This window comes from Equus przewalskii, unplaced genomic scaffold (genome assembly GCF_037783145.1).
Source record: "Equus przewalskii isolate Varuska unplaced genomic scaffold, EquPr2 ChrUn-7, whole genome shotgun sequence".
NCBI classification, from domain to species: domain Eukaryota; kingdom Metazoa; phylum Chordata; class Mammalia; order Perissodactyla; family Equidae; genus Equus; species Equus przewalskii.
This window is the reverse complement of record NW_027228755.1, coordinates 229,066-246,589: the sequence shown is the minus strand read 5'-3', so window position 1 is coordinate 246,589 and position 17,524 is coordinate 229,066. Positions and strand designations below refer to the sequence as shown.

Genomic DNA, 17,524 nt, shown 5'->3' with positions numbered 1-17,524 from the left:
GTTTATTCACAATGGAATAAAATCTTAAATGTAAAAGATAATACTACAAAGTTAGTAGCATATAATGTAACAGACTACCTTTATGACCTATTAGTGGGGGATTATTCCTTAAACTAAAAGCCCAGTTGGAGACTCTAGAGCCTTGGGGAGAAATGGCCTATGGTGGGTTATTCCTCCCACCCTCTAAACACATATACACAGTTCCAGCTGAACAGTGGGTCTCTGAGGGTGCTGATGCCTCCTGCTCCTGATCTTTACCCCTGAGGCCTTGGCCTCTCCCAGAGGCCTGTAACTAAATTGGTTCCTGTAGGGACAGGGGTCCTGGCTTCTCCACCCCTTGAAAGACAAGAGTGGGCATGTCCATGTGGGAGAAGGGCAGGAGATTCTACTGTTTTACTGTTTTGCATACGAGTGCTTCTAAATCACAAACTGTATACAATTGAGTTTTTGCAAAAAAAATAAAATAATTAAATTTAATTAAAAGTAAAAATTGTTGAATTCTGCTTTATAAAATTAAGGCTTTCTCTTCAAAAAATATACACTGAACAAAATTGATACATGAAAAATTGAGAGAAGTATTTGGAAGTCTAAAATTATATTTGTGTATTTTATACCTATATACACAAAGTAATATAGGAAGGTTTAAAATAATGCAGAATAAAGTGAATTAATAAATGAAACAGATATGTAATACCCTCTGTTGAAATTAAAGTTGTATCAAACACATTGTTAATTAGAGAAATGCAAATTAAGACTATATCTTTTTTTTTTTTTTAAGATTTTATTTTTCTCCTTTTTCTCCCCAAAGCCCCCAGGTACATAGTTGTATATTTCGTTGTGGGTCCTTCTAGTTGTGGCATGTGGGACGCTGCCTCAGCGTGGTCTGATGAGCAATGCCATGTCTGCGCCCAGGATTCGAACCAACGAAACACTGGGCCGCCTGCAGCGGAGCGCGCGAACTTAACCACTCGGCCACGGGGCCAGCCCCAAGACTATATCTTTTTACAACACCAAATTGGCAAAATCAGAAAGCTCCAGAAGCCCAGTGTTTGCAAGGAGGTGGGATAAGTGGTAATCCCCAGGCATTGACGGTGGTGAAGTAATTCTGGAGAGTTTGCAGCAGTATCTTATCTAATGATGTACATGTTGACCCTGCAATCTCACTTCTGAATATTCATAACAGAAAATATTTAACCAGATCCAGAGGGAACATGTATAAGAATGTTTATCACAGCATTTTTATGGTAGTGAGGTGTTGGAAGCACGCTAGATGTTCATCCCTATGGCAAGACATAAGTAAAATGTGGTAGATGAACACTGTCAACTCAAATAATCAATAATCAATCTATAAATCAAAGTTGGAGTGAGTTTATTATATGAGGCAATCTGAGGACTATATAGTCTGGGAGAATGACCTTCACCAGAGAAGGAAGTACTCCAGAGAAGAGAGCTGTGCAGCATGGTATTATACTATTTTGGAACAAGGAATATATATCAAATATGACGGGAATCTCTTTTTATACTACAATCATGAGATATTTTGCTAGCGCAGCAGGTCAGTGGTCACAAGATGTACACATAGGGTCAGTGGTCACCAGATGTACAACAGGTCAGTTTGATCCTTAGTTTCCTGGAAGAAATGTTCATCTTTAAACAGATGCTGATAGGGAGGGAGGAACACACTGCTATCTTTAAAGGTATCATTCCTTCCTTCTTTGGGATATTGTAAATCTTTAAAGCAGTTGTATGATGCATGCTTAACAGGCCATATCAGGTCATTCTGGAAAAACAAGATCAGGCCCCAAATTAATTGAAACCAAATGGCTTCTTCATATACCTCAATATATTAACTTCTCTGATTGCTTTTCATTTATTCATCAACACTATGGGATTCTATGTAGCACGTAGAAACAAGAGACTAGACACAGAGTAACATGAAAGGTCTTTAAAAGAGTACTGAATCAAATAGACTAATAAATGAAGCATACAGTATAATACCTTTGTGGAAATTAAAGTTGTATGCATCAAACACCACCACGTTTTATAAGAACACATAGAAACAGAAGGATAATACATTAATACATCAGAATGTGGTGAAGAGAAGGAAATGAGGATAAATAAATGAATCAAACAGTTTGCAGAGGAGGTCTGTTCAGACCAAATGATATCCATGAGCCTATAAATGGAAGAGAATGATTAACTCAACAATCTGCCATTAAGATTCCAAGCATAAAACATAGTACCATAAAGCAAAAGTTGAAAAATGTCTTTTAGCTGGTTGTGGTTATGTCACTGCAGTCGACCAATGGAGGGTACAACTTCTGCAAAGTGGATCTGAAGCAGTGGGAGGTGGATGTGCTCAGCTTCCTCCTTTCTCCTTATTGCTGGCTAAAAGGTGGATTTGATGGAAGGACCTCTGGCAAGCATCTCAGACTATGACTATGAGATGACCTTTGGAATGAGGACCAAGCATGGTAAAGACCATAAAAAAACAAACAAAACAAAAATTATCGAAAAAAAAAAAAGAGGAAACTGGGAAGTGATTCCTGATAAATGGAATGCCAGAACAGTTCTGAATTGCCTACTTCCAGTCTCTTCACAAGACATAGAAATATATATACATAACCACATCTTTTTAAAGATATTGTTCATTTGAATCTTCTGTTACTTGCAGCCAAACTTGATCCTAAGGAATCCAGGATGTTAGCTGAATGTCAATTAAAGGTTGACAGCTTTGGTTAGAGAAATGTTGAGCTGTAGCTCTTTATTTTCCTCATTTTAATGACCAGTATGGATTATTTATTTTTCACTAAGGCTAAATCAAGTTTTTGACAATGACACCCATATTATCTCTATATAAATTCATTATTATCTGTATATTTTCTAAAGCAAGGGAAAAAATGTAACCACCCATTCCAAAATTTATATGAAAAGAAACATATTAGAAATCAGAGTGAATTTCTGGGAAAATAGTAAAGTGAAACATTTCATAACTCATTTCACTGAGATAAATCCAAAGTACAAAACGTAACTTCATCTATATTGGATCTAGGGAAGCGTTGTGACTTAAAACAAAAATGAAAGAAGCTATAATAAAGGTTGGAATAAATTTTTAGCATACATTTTCACTAATTTGGATAAGATGAAAGGTTGGTGACTGTACTTTAGGAGAGTAAGTTCAGGTCAGGATAGAATTAACAACGGCTACTGGAGCCTTTGTTAGAAAACAACTATGAAGAAAAAATGTAGAAATGGAAAATAAATTAATATGTAAGATACTTTTAGTAGAGTCAAAGCAAATGGCCTGTTTGGTTTTAGAAACTAGGGCAAGACCACACTAGTTTTGACCTTGTTGGTGTGCAGTGGCCTGTATGGTTCAACATGATTGGTTTCTATATGCTGTGCAGTGACCTCTTTACTGCTGTGGCCTGGACAGGCAATTGTAGGACTTTTCACCTAGTGTCCATTTGAAGTTTTTACTGTGGCAGATTGCTGCTGCTCAGGAAGGCTTTCTCCAAGCCAATTGGCTGTTTTTATATAGAGGTGTGTCTTAGGTCAGTTTTTAAAGAAACAGACTCGGATGGACATCTACATGTAGGACATTTATTAAGGAGTGCTCTCAGGAACAATACATGTAGAAGAGAGAGGGAAGCAAGACTTAGAAGAGGGAGAGGTTGAACTGTGATACAGCTGCTGCGGAGGATTTAATTAATCTCACAGAGAGTTGTGGAAATTGGATGCCCTTCAGACATTTCCCTAAACAAGTAACGGGGCTATATCTTTTTACTCCCACATTTGAGGTGTACTCTCCCCAGGGAACGGACACTCCCTTGGACAAAGCAACCTTTTCCCACTGAATTCAATTCCTGGAGAGGGACCTATCTGTGAGCAGTCAATAGCTAATAGTCCTCTATGCTGAGGGGATGAGCATATTTGTCCTGAAGAGGTTATACTGGTGGCTGGCCATAGCATCTTCCAGAGCAAGAATGTGTTCCTATGGAAGTAGAGATTAATTTTTGGCCCTTAAATAAAGGCACAAGCCTCACAAACAAAGTCAGTATTGCAAACACAGGCCACAAGGGCAAACACAGGCCACAAGGCCAAACCCATCTTTGGCAATGTGCATGAGATTCTGTAAGCACTGACCTTCAACCAGGCTGCCTCAGCAGCAATGGCTGAGGCAAAGATCCTGTTAAAGGAATCAGAGAGCTCTTAGATATGTATTATTTTAAGACATTAGGCAGAAAAACAATTAGTTCCAGTGTTTGACTTGGCTTTCTGTCTACACTAGGTATGAAGCCTAGATGAGATGCCCCAAATTTCGTTCATTTCCTCTATTATTTTGAACTGACCTCATATTTAAGAAAGAGATCTGTGAAGAAACTAACCTTGAATTCACATGACAAGTACAGAGGCTCAGGAGTCACTTCTCACTATACAGTCTGGGTTTGTCTATACCAGCTGTGTTATTGCCTAGATTTCTGAGAAAAAAATTGTGGCTTCTCATATGAAAGGATGGTAAGTTTTATTAATAAACAATTAAAAAAGAAACAGAAGGGCTTCTGCTCCTAGGAATGGTGGACTACTTTATTTGGACCAACTCTCTTGTCAAAGACAACTAGCAAAAGCAAGAAAAACATAAAATAAAATCTGCATCAAGGCAATGAAGAATCACCAAAGAAGAGATGAAAGACTGGGTCAATATCTGGGAGAAGACTGAAACTCACAGAGGTGAGCCCTGCATTTGGGGCTGCTTTTCTCCTAGGAGCATCTCTTCATTCCATGAAAGACAGCCGAAGAGACTCAGAGGCTAAGTAAAGCTTTCAGCAGACTCATAAATCTTCAAAGATATCTTTGGGGCCTGAGTTTTGATTTGCGGCCTTAAAGGGCTGCAACCCAGAAATAATGTGATGAAGAAGGAGAGTAAACTTTGCAGAGACTATAACTTAGTTTCGAATTACCTTTATCTCTGAAAATATTAAGATAATTTTGTATTTCAAATGCCCTTAAAATGATTCTGAAGGAAGATAACATTATCCTAAGCCACAAATCATTTCTACATTTTTTAAATGTGAATGATCAACACTCAAAAACAAAGACAAAAACAAAAATATACAAACAGAATACCACCCCAAAACATAAAGAGACATGGTGAAATGAGCAAAAATTTTAAAAAAGGACAACAGAAGACAGACACAGACTTACCAGGGTCCTATATAATGAAGTTATCAGGTACAGACTTAAAAATAAATAGGCCTAACATGCTCAAAGAGATAAAAATAAGATTGAGAATATTGGCAGAGAAATGGAAGCTATAAAGAAAGAACAAATGGAAATTCTTTAATAAGATCATAGTGGCTAAAAAAAACAAATGGATAGGTGTTATAGCAGATAAGACTCCACTGGAAAGAAAATTTGTGAACTAGAAGATAGATTAGAAGAATATATCCAGAATAAATTTTGGAGGGAATTTTGGAAAATATAATAAAGACAAATATGCAATTGAGGGAATACCATGAAGATGTCAAACGTATGTGTAGTTGGAGTCACTAAATAACAACAAAAAGAATGAAGTAGATAACTGTTGAGATGAAATAATGGCTGAAAACACTCTAAAATAGAAAATGAGGTTCGAAAATTCCAATGAAACAGGGCAAAATGAACAAAAAGTAAGTCATACCAAGTATATCCTAGTAAAACTACTGAAAACCAAAAACAATGAGAATATATTAAAAAAGACAGAGACAAGAGACTAATTTGCCAAAGAGGAGCAATGATTAGAGGAATATATCACTTCCAAAACAAACCCAATTCAGCCAAAAATTAATAGAATGTTGATTTCAGCATGCTAAGACAATAAAACTAAAAACCTAGAACTCTATACTCAGTGGAAAAAATCCATCAAATCTGAAGGTAAATACTTATTTTTAGACAAGGAAACCCTGGAATAGTTTGTTACCATACAAAAAAATGATGAAGGGAATTGTTTAGAGAGAAGGCAAACTATTACAAAAGCTTAGAAAACCTGATTATGATGTTGGAAGTTAGGATAGAGGTGATTGAGGGAGGAAAGATGGAGTAATTCTGAGAGTGGCATAAGGAGTCTTCTGAGGTTCTGGTGCTACTCTACTTTTGACCTGAATTGCATAACACAGGTGTGTTCTTTTTGTGGTAATTCAATGAAATTTGTAATTATGATTATGACTGTGTACTTTTTTGAATGCTCATTATACTTTCATAAAAAGTTCAGGTAAAGGTAGGAGGTTTTGAAACATTTATTGCACACAATTTTTTTCAACTGGTGAAAAAATAACTAGATCCTGGTTACTGTTTTTAAAAAACCTCATATGTATTATTATTATTATTTAATTTATACTGAAATTCTTTAGGAATGGAAAAATTCATCTGATAAATGAGAATGAGGAAAAGATCAGCAGAGCTATCATATGTTAATAGCAAAAAGAAGTGACAATACCTGAATCCACAATAGGTATTTAAAAATGAAATATGATTAAATTATCTAAGTATGAATGCTATGGAACTACGACTATGTGAAAATATTGACCTGTTGTGAATAAACATATAATATGGGTGATTCAGCTTTTAGCAGGACAAAGGCCAGCATTTAGAGCACTGTCCATGAAAATGTATTAGTATTCTCTTCGTTTGCCAAATGCTACAGCAAATAATGCCAACATTACTGCAGTATATTTAAGCAGAAGATTAACATTAACAACAAAATAATACAACACATTATTCAGGGAATGAAATACAAAACCAGGCAATTAAGATTATCGTAGATGTGATGAATCAAATAATTTTAAATAAGGTTAGAAATATTAAATATTTTCCTCTGTTTTGATAATATAGCCTCAGATATAAGACAGGTAAACAAACAATTACTAAATGTATGTGTTTCCAAATGTGTGTATTTCCACATAAAACATTTTTTGTGTTTGAAGAATTTTCCCCATATATGAAATGAACGTAAAATAATTAAATCATTCATAGACAAGTTACAAAAGCTGAATACACGCAAAATGATTTGAAGAGTCACACGTACAACAGTACCACCATGCATGGAAAATATAACTGACTATATCTGAAAATCCTTGAAAGTATTCTATGGCATTCTATAGTCTTTGATCTGTGCACATTCTTTTTAAAATTTTGGTAGTAAAAGACACAGTAGAAGTCTATCTTTAAATAGCTCTTAAAAATATCATACAAGAACAGTATTCTTGCTTGTCAGTCTCAACAAAACATTGACATGTGCTGAAAAAACAAAATTAAAATCATTGTTGACATGATGAAGAAGTTGAGCTAATACCATCATGGGACTAGGAATTCAATTTGTCTAATCTGCAATACTTCTTTAGAAATTTTGAAGATATTAATAAAATTCGGATTCTAGAAACAAGCCAAATATATACTTCCAAAAGTATCCTTTAAGTTGATGTGCTTAGCACTAGCTTGGCATGATTAGTAAAATTCATACCATAAGCAGAATGATATTAGAATCTCAATTGAATGTACTTAATTCCTTACAATCCCTTACAGGATAAGGATTCTTCAAAGAAAAAAGAAATGATGATGTCAATAAGAAGATAGCACCAACGCTAAAAATTTCACTTTTTTGATTTTGACCCCAAATCTTATGATAAAGTCAGTCTTTGCTTTGCATAATAGTGTGGGACTGTAAAAGTTGACCATGCAAGGGAACCTTAATAATCAATGGGAAAAACTCTGATCATTTTGCCACCTTTTTTGTCAAAACATTCAAAACCTTCTTACTGCTGGTAATAAATACATAAGAAATTTAAAAAATAGTAAAAGTCATATTAATTTATCGTATTGTCACTTAAACCAACAGAAACATCCAGAATTGAAGTGCTTTATTTCTTTGTAAAAATTTAAAACAGTGGTTTGAGCAGTGCTTACCTTAGTCTCATTGTATAACTTAAAGATACAGAGTATCTTTCCTATGCATTGGTGACTTTTCATACTCCAAGTTTGAGAGAGCTCTCAACATTTCATGCTTTGAGTTTTTGATGCTGAGGAATATCTCTGAGAGTTCCTTGAATGTGAAGTTTTATGCTGGTGTCACTTCATCTGGGACACCTTCATTCTTTTTGTGACAATCACTTTCCACATGTATGTTGATAAGTTTGCCTTCACCAAGTTCTTCTAGGTTCATACCTATAATTTGTCGAACAATGGCAGTATCAACATTCCAAAGGTCAGCCATTTCTTCTACAACTGCATTTACATTCAATTCACACCTTACTTCCAGCTTTTTCATTGTTATCTTAGATAGCCAATTCCCTTTTTCTGTTACTATTCATGTAAAAGGTCACAGGGATTTATTATTGGAACACAAGGAAACAACACAAGTACACTCTTTGCTGTCTGTGCAGGAACAGACTAATAGTCACTGACAAACTTTGAAAGAAGTGATGTGATTAGTCACTGATGTCTTTGGTTACAACTGCACATTTATTATTTCCATAGTGATTCATGAAATGAAGAGCTAGTAGTAAAGTCTGTACTTTATTCAATTACTAACATTTAATATACTGTGGCAACTGAAATTTCAGCCATACTATTGGGGGATTGGTGTTATTTAAGTAAACCAGGGTAAATGAAATTTTAATATTGAAATTGTGCAAAGCAAAGACTGCCAGTATTCAAAAGAAGAACATTGTATTGATCATGGATCTCTAGAAATCAGTTTTGTGTTTGTTTATACCAAGTGACCAGCTTAGAACTACTTTTTTTTCAATTGTAAGATACTGAACATTTAAGACATGACAGAAATGACAATAAATTTCAAATTTTAAAAAGATGACAAACTACCAAAAGAGCACATCATTCAGAAAAATAAGATAATTTTTAAATTAACTACCTGTTATTTCTCTAAAATACTTTCTCCCTATATGTTTATCTGCACGCTTTTTGATGGTCTCTTTATATGATAATGACTTTGCAACATCATTTTTCTCTATAGACCATGAAAAAATAATCCAGTCTGTCCTGTAGCATAAGTTGATCAAAATTATTTTTCTTTTTTAAGTTTTGATTAGAAAAACTTTTTTTGGCTTTACAATTTATTACTACTGTCAAATTAATAAACAGAAACTTCATAGGATTGGAGTTGGGAGGTCCAAATCAGGGAGCTGTACACCCAAGGGATGGTACCATCCAACGGAAAGAAGAAAGACTTCCACCTCTTGATTGGCATGAGGCTCAGCCAATGAGAGACTGTCACAATTCAGCCAATGAAAACCCACTGCTCATCAAACTCTCAATTCCTCCAATGGACTCTTTGTTTACAACAGCCTTCCTAACTTCTTCTTCCCCTTCATAAAAGAATTTATCCTTTCTTGCTGAGGGTCTTTCATGTGGCTCACCACCGTTGGAGACTCCAAATTGCAATTCTCTGCTGATAATGAATAAATTCATTTTTGCTGGGGAAATAACTAGCTGTCTGTTTAAGATCAACACAATTAATGTAAATTATTTGTTTATTTTACAGTTTTATTATGTTTTTTACTATTTTATTATTTTACTGTTTTATTTTTATTATTTTTAAATTTTATTGAGGTCACATTGGTTTATATCATATAAGTTTCAGGTATATATCCTTACATTTTGGCTTCTGTATGGACTGCATCGTTTTCACCACCAAAGGGCTACTTTATATCCAACACTAAACATATGTGCCCCTTTATACCTTTTTCTCACCTGTCACCCCCTTCCCTTCTGGTAACCACAAATCTGTTCTCTATACCTGTTTGTTTCTTTTTAAAATTACTTTATTGAGGTCATATTGGTTTACAACATTGTGTAAATTTCAGTTGTACATAGTTGTATTTCAGCTTCTATATAGACTGCATCATATTCACAACCAATAGTGTATTTTTTATCTATCACCATAAATATGCTCCCCTTTACCCTTTTGCCTTCCCCCTACTCCTTCCCTTCTAGTAACCGCCAAGCTTTTCTCTTTATCTATGTGTTTGTTTATCTTCCACATATGAGTGAAATCATATGGTATTTGTCTTTCTTCATCTGACTTATTTTGCTTAGCATAATACCCTCAAGTTCCATCATGTTGTCACACATGGCAAGATTTCATCCTTTTTATGATTGAGTAGTATTCCATTGTGTGTGTATATATATATATATATATATATATCATATCTTCTGTATCCATTCATTCATTGATGTCCCTTTGGGTTGCTTCCAAGTCACTTCACAGTGGGGGAAACTGAGATCTGGACTATTAATCAATGAATTCTAGTAAATGGTCTATCTAGGAGCATATTCTTGCCGTCAGGATGGGACTTTTTCCATAGTTGGAGATATTAGAAGGAGGAGGACACAGAATGGAGGCAAGGATGGCTGCTGGAAGCTAGAAAAGGCAGAGAATACTGGAAGAAGAGCTGACAAGGAAATGAAAGGCCAAGTAAAAACCAAATGGTTGTGGGGATTCTCAAATAGGGAAGTGAGCAGAGGGTGAGGTTTCTGCTGGCAGAGTGGAGGGTGATAGAGTGTGAAACTGTCTGTGGTGGGGGCATGACATTGGGGTTCTGAGGCAAGCTCTCTCTCTAGGAGGACAAAAATCACCCACTGAGGTCAACTTGGGAGAGTGCCAGATAAGGCCAGGTAAAGGTAAAGATGAGGATACCTGTGGCCTGAGCACCAATGAAGTAAACAGAGGGAGCCAGAGAAAGGCTGGTGACAGAGGAAGAGGACTAGGCTCCCCTAGCATACCCAGGACCCTTTAGTCAGGCTGGATTCTAATCACAGGATGTACCACCCACCTCAGATTATTCTTTTGTGATTGTGTGTGTTTAGAGGGCCTATATAACCACTTCCTTCTCTACTTATTGCCTTTTATATAAAGTTCAGATTCTTGAATCTATGTAAGTATTCACCAGTACAAATAGTCTGTCAATTTCCCTTCTCATGGAACCCACTCCTCTCAATCCCCATACTCTTTTTGTTGTGGATTGAGATATAGGAGCCAATAAAATCGGCTCCTTTAGGAGTTTGGTTACATTTCATTAAAGTATTGGAAATATTTTAATCATGAGCTTGACATGGTCAAGTGTACATTTTATGAAGCAACTCTGCAGCAGAGTGCTGAATAGATATGGAGAGGATTTGAATTGTGGTGTACAGTTAAGGGATTGTGGCAGTAGTCTAGATCACACATGATGAAAGCAGAACTATATGTCGGTGAGGTTAGAGAAGAAGAGACAGATTTTGCAAATTATGGAGAGAAATGACATGGTGGGATGAATTTTCTGACTACCATAGTCCAATACAGTTGTTCACTATACAGAAGTTTAGCTCTCGGGTTGAAAAGCATGCTGCTCTTTCAAGACTTCAAATTATGAACACCCCGTGGGTTAGGTAGTCAACATGCCTTCCTAGAGAATATTGTTCTGAATAGGGTTGTATCTGAGATTCTAGACACTGAAATGGCAATTATCACAATGCATTTTAATTCTTGGCTTAGATACACTTCTGTAGTTTAAAGATTCTTGATAGAAGTGAATACATTGTCAGTCTCTCTATGTACCTACTAAGATCCTTAATACTAAGTGTGAAATGTGAAGCATAATGGGGTCACTATGGGCTTTAAAATGCAGCCAGCATTCCATAAGGAAATGAAACTTAAGCATGTCCTGATTGGGCAGAATATGAACTTTTGAAGCGAGTCAAGACACAAATATTCTGAGAATGTTGCAAGAAACTTGAAACTCATTACAGTGTCAGACTTTGGCCTCCCTGTAGCTAGCTTTAGCAATAAATTATATTTAGCCAAGATTAACTTTCTGCTGCTAACTCCAATTAACATTCTTTGTAATGCAAAACTCTCTCTTTTGCCTTTAAAAGCCCCTGCCTCTTACTCCCTAGCAAGACACTATTTGGGTTGCGACTGGAATGGATGTATCCCAAATTGCAATTTGTTAATCCCCAAATAAATGTCTTTCTGCCTCTCATTTTGACTCTTTAGTTTTTGGTTAACATACTTCATGCCAGAAGCAGGACCCTATGTGATCTCACCTTTGTGAACTGGTGTCCCCTGAAACCCTGTGCCAGATCTACATGAGCCTGTTACACTCACCATTTCCATGGATCACAGACTCTTTTGATCATAAGAGCTCTCCCAGGTTCTGGACTTTTCTCCATTTGGTCAAGGTCAATGCCTTTTTTTTCAGATTGGGGGCAACTGCCCAGGAGACCATTATATGAGTGCCAGCATGGCTTTTTCAGCTCAAGGTCATTGTCTCAGGAGGGGCTTCCCTTGACATTGTTTTTTTCCCCTGATTGGTGAGTACTCTGACATAATTTAAGGGTCTCCCAGTTGTCATTCTTATTGTCATTCTTGTTGCATGATTTTCTTTAACGTGGGTCATCCAGTTTCTAAAGTTACCTGAGAAGTTCCTCCCTTGGGAACTCCAGCTGGTTTTATGTTTAAGACTTATGATCCCTTCTCTTGTAAATCTCTTTCTCAATGGACCAAAATTACTAAGGATAATTAAAATTACAATGGCCAGTAGAAGGAAAGGTCTAATTAGATAAGATCATTTAAAAGGTGTGCTTAAAAGCAAAGGTTTCAAAATTCCAAAAGAGCTTCTTAATTGAAAGCTTCATTGCTAAAAGGTAATGAAAAATTAAAGATATAAGAGGTATCTAAAAGAAAAGACTACATAACTCTTAACAAAATTCTGCCAAGTTAGTGGCCTTACAGACATCTTCATATCTACTCTCCTAGGAGGACCCCGGTATGGGTATGGGCTCCCCTCCAGTTGATGTCTCTGAGAGTTTTCTTGGTAAAGTGTTACATTATTCCTTTAAATGATCTAGGGAAAACCAAAATCAGAATTGATGGGGTTTCTTAATACAGCCAGGAATATTTACTGTTTGTACTCACTAAAACGTAGTAGGATGTTTGAAAGGATTTAATAACATTATAGTCAGAAATTTGACAAAATTAGAAGCTGATATTTAGAGCCTGATAGGAATTTTTTAGGCTTTTCCCCCTAAGCTAAAATAAAGCTATACACTCAGAGGGAAAGCAGAAAATTGAGAATAATGTAGTTGGATGGGTGGATCATCTTATGATGTCATTTATGTTACATCTTAGAAATCTTTTTGAAACTGGAAATGCAACTCTACAGACAGTTCAGTTTCTACCCACTCCTTTTCACCAGTTCTTAATTTATAAAAAAGCTCTATTCGATGTCTTAAAAACAAACAATTAGCATATAAATTGAGTATACTCTCAAAAATGTAATAGAAACCAACTCAAATGAATTTTTTATAATTTTCTCATTATTGATTCTTGTGTTTTTTTTTATTTTTTTAAGATTGGCACCTGTGCTAACATCTGTTGCCAATCTTCTTCTTTTTCTTTTTCTTCTGCCCGAAGTGCCCCAGTACGTAGCTGTATATTCTAGTTGTGAGTGCCTCTGGTTGTGCTATGTGGGATGCTGCCTCAGCATTGCCTGATGAGTGGTGCCATGTCCATGCCCAGGATCTAAACCAACAAAACTCTGGGCCACCGAAGTGGAGCATGCGAACCCAACACCTGGCCATGGGGCCAGCCCCTCAAATGAATTTCAGGATCACGTGTTCTAGGAAAATACTTGATATCAAAGCTAATTTATTTGTTGGGTTAATTAAAATAGGCTCGACTTTAGAGTTACCAGTATTATATACAAACTTTTGTTCTATTTAGGACTACTAAAAGTCAAACAAATTCATAGTACCTCTGTTACAAAATTTGTCAGCAAAAAAATTGATGGCCGACCTTTTTCTAACATGTCATGAAGTTTTTGTAGGTAATCTAAACATAGTTATTTGGAACAAGTAAATTAAATAGATGAAAGGTTTTTAGGTGAATTTTTTAACAATAATTATGTGTTGTTTTATGTGTCCTTAAAAACTTCAAAACATTTTGGTAACTTGTAATCTTAGAGTTTTGCTAACTTAGATAGGAATTTATTATCCAGATCATTTCCAAATAATATAAAATATTAGACATTAATTACTAAACATACATTTATCTTCTTTTGGCTTCTTATTACAAAAAGAAACCTAAAAGATGTTTGAGTCTATTAGTAAACATGTCTTATGCCACATTGAAAAATCTATAGTATGAGGAAATGTATGTTTTCAGTAAAAAATGTACAAATGATGAAGGTGCTTTTGTTAGAAAAGTCAATTTGTCCTAAAATAAAACTGGTTATGGGAAACAGGAAAGGACCAATTCTAATTATAAGAAGGAACGTTATATAAGGTTTATGAAAAAGGAGCCCTGAGAAAAAAAGTTTTATGTTAAGTCAAGCTGGCTAAGATTGAAATGAATTTAATGAAGTAAATGAGTTTTAATGTCAAAAATAAGCTGGTTCAAAATTAGAATTTGGTTTTCTCTGTGTTATTAGGACAAGGCTTTTTTGGCTTTTATTTTTTATTTTTATTTTTAAATATTGGCCCTAGGTTAACATCTGTTGTCACTCTTATTTATTTCTTTATTTTTTTTCTTCTCCCCAAGCCCCCGGTACATAGTTGTATATTCTGGTTGTAGGTCCTTCTAGTTGTGCCATGTGGGCTGCCACCTCTGCACGGCCTGATGAGCAGTGCTAGCTCTGCACCCAGAATCTGAACCAGCAAAACCCTGAGCCACCAAAGAGGAGCAGGTGCACTTAAACGCTCAGCCATGGGATCAGCCCTTTCTTTTGGCTTTTAGTCTGCTCTTGATAAAGAGATTATGAAAGGTTTTATTTTTTTACCTTTGGATGGTATTCCTAAAAGGCGGAGATTTTATGTTTTATCAAAGTAATTTCCTGTTTTGTTTTTATCAGGTCTTTAATTATAAGAGCTAAGATTTTTCTTACAACCATTTAACATTTCATATTTGCCTAAAGGTCTAATTGCCACCATGGTTAAATGGATAACTGACTACCATTTCACAGTGACATATGATTCTATTTGACCAAGTGTTTTAAAGGCTTTTTTGATATTTTTGACAAACTTCCAAAATCAGATTCTAAATGGAGTGCTTTTTTTGTTTTTTGACCTGGATTTCAAAAGATTTGTTAAACTAAATAGAGTTATTTGATATGTTAAATTACATGGGAAGTATTATTAAAAAAATCACATTAAGCCTTCTTTATGTAGTATTTACACATGTATATAAATATTCTAAAAATTATGTGAAATTCCTAAAAATCTATGTCCTGGTATAATGTTATTAGTCATAACTCTAGGTATTATCTTAAAATATTATGTGACACAAATAACAAAATTTATTTGTCAATTGCATTATGATGAACCAATTTTGAATTTTTTATTATTTAATATTACTGTGATGCTTTTGCAAAAATACATTAAGCAGAGCAAGTATTAATTACATGGGACTTCATGAGCTGGGGGATGCTCTAATGTTTTGTTTTTTCAGATTTAAAGAACGCTTTTCTCTTTGGTAAGATAATTTTGTGAACAAAGATGAAACATTTACTTTTTCTCTCTACCTGATCCCTGCAAAATTCAGACACTCTTGCTTATATAAATAATCAAGTCAAGTTTTAGCAGTAACAAATTAGTTTTAATGTGACAATCTTTGATTAAAAAATGAAGGTAATTATATAGAAAAGAATTGTGTTAGCTTCTTTGTAGATATTCATTTCTAGTTTTGTTAATAGTCTTTGAGATTTCATTATATACCTGTAGACCAAACTTCCCTGGCCTAAGATTCCTTTGGTGTCACTGGCAGTTTGCAGTGCTCCCTTTGAAAAACATAAACTCACTCAACATGAGATAATCACTGGCAGACCAATGTGTATTGGTACACAACCTTCAGCTAATCCCTTGTTATCTTATGTTAGTATGACCAGCCGCTGTGAATCTCTAATGTCTTATGCTCAAGCCTATCATTAACAGGATAAAAAAAGCTTTCCAGGATTCTAATTTAAAGGACCCTGTTGGTCACAGTCTAGAACCTCCTGACTGGATATTCTGGAAACATCATCAGAGGAAGACGTCCCTTGAGCCCTGTAGGAAAGTATCTTGCCAATTGCTCCTGACTGCTGAAAATGCTGCAGAACTACAAGGCATTGAACCTTGGAGATACATCTTACAGCTAAAGAAGGCTCCACCTGACATTCAGTCCTGTATAAATGCTGGAGACCTACAAATCAAATTGACTAGGAATAGAAATAGCTGACATCTGAGGTCAAGAGCTTTCCTGAGATTTGAGGCTAGGCCAGTACAGACATAGACACCACTCTAACCTCATTATTGACCCTCTTTACAATAGACTTTATCACACTGATAAATTTATTGAGCATTATGATAATAATTCAACATTCTTGCTAAGAAAGACCCACTTAGTTTACCGATGGTTTCAGAATGTCACTTAATGAATTTTTTATATGTTTATTATTGGAATATTGCTATGTGTACTTGTATTTAAACTTTTTATGCTATTAATCACTCATATCTGCTCCAGAACTTAAAGAAACACCAGGGTTATGGTCTCTAATTGTATCAAAATGATAAATAAACTTATCCACATGAACCTTCAGCTAACTGGATAAAATTCCCACATGTAAACTGCCTAAGAGTCATTTCCTGACTGCCCCCTTCTTGCTCAAATGTGGCCTATCCCTTATGACACTGACTCCTTGGAATAACCACTAAAAATAGGAAAAAAATTCCCCAATGTAGGACATAACTTTCTGGGACAGGTCCATCCTAGTAATGTTGGACTAAAAAGTCAATGGTTCATCAGTGATGATTTCAGAGAAAAACCCCAATTGAAAGGAGGAAATATGAAATGTGGAACAAAATGGGGTCATTTAGGTAGACGAGCTTAAAATAGAGTTGGGAAGCCATTAAGGAAACGAGTCTTAGGCAAGTCGTCATTGGGCAGAACAAGCATTTTTGAACTGAGTTAATACAAATATTCTGAGAATGTTGCAAGAAACCTGCAATATGTCACAGTGATGGACTTTTGCCTCCCCCTAGCTAGCCTTGGCAATCAATTATGTTTAGCCAAAACTAGCTTTCTGCCTCCAATCCCAATTAACATACTTTGTAATGCAAACCTCTCTCTTTTGACTTTAAAGGCCCCTGCCTCTTACTCTCTAGCAGGACACTACTTGAGTTGCTATGGGAATCTGTGTACCCTGAATTGCAACTTTTTAATCCCAAAATAAATGTCTCTCTGCCTCTCATTTTGGCTCTTTATTCTTAGGTTAGTACAGCGCGTGTTCAGTGATTTTGTTGGTAAATGAATTTATGAATTAAACTCAATAGGTAGGATTACTCTATATTTTTCATGGTCCTATGCATCTGGCATGGCTGCAATTTTAACTCTAAAGATAATGAAAGGCTGGCTGTAGTTTATACTATTGCTTGGGGAAATCATAGGTGATCTGAAAAGCAAGTATTCATTTGTCCTTCCAGCTCTTGTAGCAGTAAAGAGCAGCTAGAGAAATGCAGC

At 35.5% G+C, this 17,524-nt stretch overlaps 1 long non-coding RNA gene across 2 annotated transcripts in view; it reads right to left on the bottom strand.

The window, feature by feature from the left end:
- Positions 1–17,524, bottom strand: part of LOC139081745 (uncharacterized) — a 65,533-nt gene that overhangs the window by 38,455 nt on the left and 9,554 nt on the right. The window contains exon 2 of one of the 2 annotated variants that reach the window (XR_011536969.1): positions 7,942–8,199. The exons of the other annotated variant lie outside the window; for it this stretch is intronic. This is a non-coding gene — a long non-coding RNA (uncharacterized lncRNA). The remainder of the gene's footprint in view (positions 1–7,941; positions 8,200–17,524) is intronic. 2 annotated transcript variants of the gene reach the window in all.